Below are 8,468 nucleotides of genomic sequence, written 5' to 3' on the forward strand. Positions count from 1 at the left end.
CGCATCATGTGTCGATAAAGTCAATATACCGGAACTGTTTTAGTGAAAATTACACGTGGGTTGAATTTTTTTTGAGTGAAGATATTATTCCGGAATTAGAATCTATCATTATAATTTCAGTTTGGTTTACATTAATCTATAGGTAAACTCTTATCAAAAAAACGTTCAACGACTTGTTATAAAAAAATTACACATTAACTTCAATGTTATAACAATAAAAGTAAAGTCTGATAAACAGGTATGTCCCTGTACCACACTTGTGCGAAGCGGTCGCTGCGGTGTATCCCTTCCCACTAAGCTATAAAATAACATCAATTATTTTTTTTATTTATCTCTTCTGCAATTAAATAGTCCACAATCTACAATGGCAAATTTACTTGTCTGACTCTACTTTATAGAGCTAAAGAAGCTACCTGAACTTTAAATATAGTTATGCCTATCTGACTCTCGTTCTACGTATTCTAGTAAGTAGTTACCTACTATTCGTTGAAAAAAATTGGCGATTAACAAGTGTTCAAATACTTAGATAAAAACATATTTCTGACTTTATATTTACTTTAAAAATTCCCATATCGAGTTAACATTCCCATCCCTAGCTGTCTTTTATACAAGACAACGGCGACGAGGAACATGAAAAATGTTGAAAATTGGAGCAATTTTTTTAAATGCCTTATTATAAAAGAAGGGATTTATATAGCGGCTTAAAAAGCAAATAAATGAAAAAACAAAGACTTTAAATATGAACACGAGTGTAAATGAAATTGCAATTGTTATTATTTTCACATTAACTCAGTGGTTGAATTTGTGTCTTGTATACAAGACGACGGCGCCAGCGTATCGTTCTATCGTTGTCTTCTATACCGGACAACGGCGGTCAAAGGGTTAAATATAGTTATGCCTATCTGACTCTCGTTCTACGTATTCTAGTACTCGTAAGTAGTTATACCTACTACTCGTTGAAAAAAATTGGCGATTAACAAGTGTTCAAATATTTAGATAAAAACATATTTCTGACTTTATATTTACTTTAAAAATTCCCATATCGAGTTAACATTCCCATCCCTAGCTGTCTTTTATACAAGACAACGGCGACGAGGAACATGAAAAATGTTGAAAATTGGAGCAATTTTTTTAAATGCCTTATTATAAAAGAAGGGATTTATATAGCGGCTTAAAAAGCAAATAAATGAAAAAACAAAGACCTTAAATATGAACACGAGTGTAAATGAAATTGCAATTGTTATTATTTTCCCATTAACTCAGTGGTTGAATTTGTGTCTTGTATACAAGACGACGGCGCCAGCGTATCGTTCTATCGTTGTCTTCTATACCGGACAACGGCGGTCAAAGGGTTAAGTGCGCGGTGAGAAAACTTTGTGAACCAAACCGAACTTAGTGAACAATTATCATATAAAAATCGTCAGAATTACGCACATAGCCAATATTTTACGCTCTTTTCGCTGTAATTACTCGCGCTGTTTGATCATTGTGTGTTTCGATGTGTGTGCAAGTCTTAAAATTTCAGTGCCTTGTGATAGAAATAACTTCCAGCTTATTGTAGCGTGTAGCAGCAAATTACACATTGTAAACGATGAAATTTAGTTTACTATAGACCCAGTGGCGTAGCTAGGGGGGGGGGGGTGCGGCGGGGGCGGTCCGCTCCGGGTGTCACCCATTTAGGGATGACGCCCGACCGTGAACATCAGTAAATTCGTAAAATGAAAGCGATGGAGAATCCTGAGCTATTTAACAAAAATTACAATTACTCTTTTTAAATACATTTTACAATTTTGGGGTGACACTCACAATTTCCGCACCGGGTGCCACCCATGCTAGCTACGCCACTGTATAGACCGATCGCTTCAATGAGTCCTCCACTGCGCGGTACGGGGGCGACGGGGTCGGACGACTGTGGGTGTGGGGGCAGGCGTACGGTACCGACACCTTCCCCGCCACCCTCAGTCGTCATACCCCGGTCTATAAAGTACATTATGGTCTACGAATTCGCTCTTAATTATTTGGTATTGTTTCTATAAGATAAAATACATCTGTAAATTACGAGCGTGATGATTACCCGTAATGATTGATGGTGGATCGTAATTATTGTGGTACCTACTCCTCCTATTTGGTCTCTAGGTGTTAGCTTCTTTTTGCGCACGCCTCTTAAATGTCCGGGACGCCATTGACCCGTATTGAATGACATAAATACTAATAAAACTACTTATGTGTTCTCCAAGATTAACTACGAAAAGGAATTACATTTTGCCGAACTAAACATAATATACGTACGTACTGTATTTACAGTCAGCGTCGTATAGTAGGTAGCATCAAAAGTATTCAAATAGTTTGGTACGCCATAAAAATAATATGGTGTACCTACCTATCTGAATACTTTGGATGCTACCTATTATATGACGCTGACTGTACGGTCGAGTTCACAAACATCTTTACAAGCCAACGTTCCATATATTATTGGAACTCGTGAACTCGACTGTACTTGTACTATACCGGGTGTGGCCTGTAACACGAGCAAATAATTAAAACATAGATTGTACTCCTCAAACGGTGACACTTTTGTTCAAAACTTTTAAAAATTATGAAGTATAAAGACTTCCTATTTTTCATACAAAATAAATATTATCTTCAATGGACGCCGTCGCCACGCCATATTATTGTGATTGACGTTGCTTGTCACGCCTTAAACATAACAAAATTCGCAATACATTGCGTCTTAGAATAAACTTTAGAGTGTATTAAAGATCAAAACACAAGTTTTTTTTAAAAGTCGCTGAACAAATGTTGGTCAATATGAAGAGTACAGCCTACAGTTTAATTTTTTGCTCATATTACAGGCCACACCCGGTATACTATTTCAGTTAACATAGACAAAGATTGATTGATTGCATTTTAAGATGTGTAAAGTCTAACCCCCTTATTCATAAACGTTTACTAAAGTTAACAAGCCGATAATAATCGTTTGTCCCTTTCCATCATACCAATACGTCGGAAAGGGACAAACGATTATTATCGGCTTGTTAACTTTAGTAAACGTTTATGAATAAGGGGGTAAGACAATTCGGGTTCCGAGTTTGACTCCTAGACGTCAACTGATACTCACCCACACTAAGGTCACATGTGTAACTTGTATAGCCAAGACGCTAATATAATTCAAGTGGGTTTATACTCTCTGTGCCGTAACGAAAAGAAATCAAATGGTCTTAATAATATTAACAAAGAGTCATGTTTATATTCCTACTTGTATAAAATTTGTGTCTAAGTGTGTTATTCACAAAATTTTGTTAATGCACAATTCGAAATATAACATTGTTAAACTAATAAGAAAATGTAAAAATGTAATAAATCGATGTATTTGTTAATGACGAACAATGTTATAACTTATAAGTTTTATTTGCCTGGTAATTTATTTAGCTACCTATTGTTTGTAAATTGTATCTGCTTACGTTAATTTATGCTAGTTGAGCTTTAAATAAAACATATTTTATTACACGTTTAATAAGAGTTTTATTGCCGCAAGCAAATAAGTACACATCGGTAACTCGTGGCATTTAGGTAGCACTTAAAATATTACTTTAATTAATTCCCTTTTTTAGTGGTTTATTTTTCTCGACTCGTATAGGAATTAGTGTTATTTATTATTTTTTAACTTTGTTTAATATTATTAACTAATTAACCCAAACAATAATTAAGAATAAATCTTTTAAGTGCTCAGTGGCGGATTTGCAGTCTTTGGCGCCCTAGGCCCCAGGCCTTGTAGCCGCCCCTTTCAAGGCACCCATAATATTGAATACATTTTGAGTTATTTCTTGTTACCTTCAGCGAATTTTTTGTCACAATTTGCCGCCCCTAAATATCTTGCCGCCCTAGGCCCGGGCCTACTGTGCCTTAGGGCAAATCCGCCACTGTAAGTGCTACCTAAATGCCACGAGTTACCGATGTGTACAAATAAGTCTGGAAACGAGACCTTCGAATGAAACAACGAAATTCAATTGTAAAAAATTTATTGTAAATAAAAATATATTGTATGTACCCGATTTAACATAAAATATAATTCGTTTAGATATCTTAAATTACCTATTCTACTTTAAACACATTTATCAAGTAATTGATTTACGTATCTATATTTACAACGAAGAGATAAGGTACAATTGAATACTATCATCACATATGTATAATCAAGGTGGGTGATCAAATAACTTAATTGGAATAACTAATTTATGATTAGTGTTGTACGTGAAAACCACTTTAAAAAAAAAATTACTACATAAAGGTAAAACGTAAATTAATAAAATGGGTGACACGGCACGACATTTTGTTTACAATTATACTAACATTAGACACATACAATCACATGTCTGTAAATTAAGATAATACTTTTATGTCTTTGATACGAAATTCATATGTTCAATCTTGTTGAAATTCGACGTTTTGCATATTTGGATATAATATAAAAATTTTACCTTCCAATAAAATTATTATTATGTTTCCTATCCACATCGGATATCTTCATTGAGAGAGTAACGCGATCGTTGACCAATGATGCCGCTAGCGTCTATGTAGTCGCTCCGCCCCACGCCGTGACGTAGTTCCGCTTCCACTTCCTGCGAACCGTTGCTCGCTTCCCGCTACTCGCCACCGCCATGTCATTGTTGAGGAGAAGTACCGTCGGCATAAAAGTAGCCTAGTAGCCTGCCAGGAAGACATTACTCAGATATCCGATGTGGATAGGAAACATAATAATAATTTTATTGGAAGGTAAAATTTTTATATTATGTGTTCCGTACTCCACATCGGATATCTTCATTGAGACCTGTTTATTATCTCCTGGTGGCGAGTTAGCGGGCGCGCAAGCGATAGGGCTACACCTACTGTCATAGAACTCAGAGAAAGAATAAATATGTATACACCATATTGCAACCCATGAAATCACAGTGACTCGTTATAATGTGAATTACAGGAAATTGAGAATTGAAATTGTAATCTCAGGTTCGAATCTGACGTTAAAATGGTTTAAGAGAATTCTCATTCGAAATCGCATCCGATCCGCAGAATCTCGGCGAGTCATGTTCCCAATTAACATAAGCGAAAATATCGCTAAGTGAATAGCTTTCCAGCCAATTTAGTTATTAAGTACATCGTGGATCAAAAGCAATCGTAGGCGAGGCCGGCTTGGATGAGACCGTGGCTGAAAGAAATAAGCGAAGTGTCCCCTAACATTTTGTGTAATTCCCGCAAGGTGACGTACCCACACTACCTACTTATACTGGGTCTATACTTTATTCCGGAGCTTCTAAGAGTCCAGTCGGTAAGACACGTTATCTGGTTTAGAGCCGAATTTCGGACACAAAATAATAGCGTTAAAGTTATCTATGTAATTGCCCGGGCTACAGTGTAGTAGAGTAAGGTCATTGACCCTGCGGCCTGATGCTAACAGCAAAAGTGCGGCAGCTATTCTATCGTACTTCTTCTAACGTACCTAACGTTGTAGGGCTATTTAAATTAGGGCAAGTAGATGTCTCGCGTCCCAAGCTGGTGCTTTGGGAGGCGCTGGTCTCGCTATTAATGGCGTTGGAAGAAGGCATAGTGTCCGATAGTGGTTCATACACAGCACTTGTGAGAGGCTTATGAACGAGTATCGTTCTGAAAGCTAACATGGATAATAGAAATAGACGTCTGAGATAGCTCGCTACTTCACTGGATAGAGGTACCTGGCAGTTGATCTTATTTTTGATGCACCATAAAGACCGTTTCTACATTGTGGCCGTACATGCAGCCTAGACAAGGGGACGATCTAGGGGCTCCCGTTACTGTTTTCTATACAAACACAGTACCGGAATCGGGAATATCCGGTTCTTCCATATTAGTGAGACAGTGACAGTTGCGTTTCGTTCGCTACGTAGCGTTAGACCTTGGCATGTTATATGCATGCGCCAGTCACGCCAGCAGCGGACGTCACTCCTGATCCCGCCAGCTCGGTGTTGGAGCGTCCTATCTGACAGGAGCTACGCCTCATTCTTAAAGTCGTTGACTCGTAAGGGAGGGCGGTCTGACGTTGTGTTCACTAGGACCGCCAGTAAATTGCAAGCTTACCACAGCTGCTTTAAGACTCCTTATCACGCCGTCGCAGTACACAGACTAGGCTGGGAGGTGGAGACATCCATGCCAAGTCTCACAGGCAGCTGTCAAAGGTCGTGGTAGCAGTTCAATGAATCTGTTAAGAAATACCGTGGCACAGTGCGAGGGCTCTCGAAAGCGGAGGCCGGCCAACAAGGCGCCTGTCAGGTGAAGACAGTCTCGGCGGCTGCTGGGCGCAGCTGCCACTCGGGCGCGCAGTGAATTCTTGATAAACCGTCGCCCTCGGGGGTTGTACCGACCTGGCAAGTAGCAAGCAACCAGCGCGACCTGTAGACGATCTGCTGGCATCAGCAGTTTTTGCGACAGCCGTAGTAACGGAAGGGATGTAGTGTCGCCGTCGTTTTATGTATACTGTACCGGTGCGGTTGTATGTTTACACTTCTGTCGTCAGCGCTGCAGATGCGGCCCGTTAACGGTTACTCTTCGCTGAAAGGGCCTTACCTCGTACATTGTCTACCAATATTGGAGATTGTAACGGACTGCTTGCATAAGATGAGGAAGAAAGTGGTGCGAGGCTTTCGGCAGCTCCGTGTTGCTGGGGACTGCGAAGGCTTCACCTTCCTCCATGAACTAAAGTTTGCGAATTTGAGACTGAACAGAAGGCATTGAGTCTCATTTCTGCGAGAAACTCTGCAGCAAGGCAGGCCTGTATGTCGCGAAAAAGAAAACTTTCAATCGGTGTGTTGTGCCGCGTGTCCCACGTGATGTCTAGGAGCGTGATGGTCTAATTCGCTTTATCCGAAGAGACACCCTATATCGAGTTAGTATAGGGCATCGAGTTAGTAGCATGCTTTTAAGGAAATCGAACTGATGAAATCAAGTCTAAAATCGATTTTGGCGCTTTGCGTAACAAAACTGTTTCGATAAAGTCGAATACAGACAGATGGAAACTGCTGGAGTCCTCCTGGCCCCTTTCTCTTAGCACCGGAAACTCAAGCTTGTTCAGGCGCAGCGGGTTTATTTGTCCCATTTTGTTTATTATGGCTTTTCGCACGAGTTCGTCTTTGTAAGACGGAACTTAAGCTGGAGAGCGCGAGCAAGCAGAGATAATTATGTGAAGTCTGCAGACTTTTTCGATGCCTTTCACCTCGGTTTCGAGCGGTCGCACAGGGCCTTGTCGCTAGCTGTTCTCCGGTTGGACCACTCCATGGCCTCGAGAAGTCGTAGGAACTTCGAAGCGACACAGCGAAGTCGATCAGCGCCTTTATGAAGCCCGGGAACACGACGTATTTTCCTCTGAGTATCGACATATCTTACCGCTTTCAACTCCGGGCAGTCGAGCCGCGCTAGGACGGGGCTCTTTACGACCTTGTCTGCCGTCGCCGGAGGATTCTTTAACCGAAACCAAGAGCTTAGCGGTCTGTTCGTGCTGTACCATACCATACCTATACCTGCACCATAGCTATAGGCGCCTGCGTACCTCAATGGAACCATGTGGACAGGACAAAACTGACACTGTGGCGCCCAGCGAGCAAGGGACGACATCGTCGTAGTTGCAGCATCGGTGGACAGCATCGGCGTGATTGTGGCAACCGCCGCCGCTCGGGAGGCGCCGGTGCGTGAAGCTAGGGGCGCCATCGTGGCGGCCGGCTCGGGGGGGGGGGGGGGGGGGGGGGCACCTGTGCCTGAGGCCGGGCGGCTCATGGCGGCCGCCACTGGTTCGGGAAGCGCTGGTGCGTGAGGCGAGGACCCATAGTGGCGGCCCGCTCTAGAGGCGTTGTCGCGTGAGGCGAGCGGCTCCATCGTGGCGGCCGCCGCCACCGGCTCGGGAGGCGCCGGTGCGTGAGGCGAGAGGCGCCATCGTGGCGGCCAGCTCGGGAGGCACCGGTGCATGAGGCGGTCGCCGTCTGGCTGGCTGGTCTGGGAGGCACTGCTGTGAGGAGAGAGGCGCCATCGTGGCGGCCAGCTCGAGAGGCGCCAGTGCGCAGGTGGTGGTGCCATCGTGGCGGGCGGCATCATCGTGGCGGGCAGCGCCATTGTGGCAGCCGCCGCCGCCGCGTCGATGCGTAATGCGAGAGGCGCCATCGTGGCGGCCAGCTCGGGGGGCAGGCGGCGTCATCGAGCGGGCGGCGCCATCATGGCGGCCACCGTCGCCAGGCTCAGGTGCGAGAGGCGCCGTCGTGGCGGCCAGCTCGACAGGCGCCGGTGCGCGTGACGGACGTTACCGGCACGGGAGGCGCCGATGGCTAGGCTCGTAGCTGCACGCATCATCACGGCGACGCTGTTGCCCTCGGCGGTGCCATCGTGGTGGCCACCACCGGCGCGTAGGTCACCAGCGACGTCATGACGGGCGGCAACCAACGCGGCGATCGTCG

The sequence above is a fragment of the Cydia fagiglandana genome, chromosome 18 (assembly GCF_963556715.1).
Source record: "Cydia fagiglandana chromosome 18, ilCydFagi1.1, whole genome shotgun sequence".
In the NCBI taxonomy this organism is placed as follows: domain Eukaryota; kingdom Metazoa; phylum Arthropoda; class Insecta; order Lepidoptera; family Tortricidae; genus Cydia; species Cydia fagiglandana.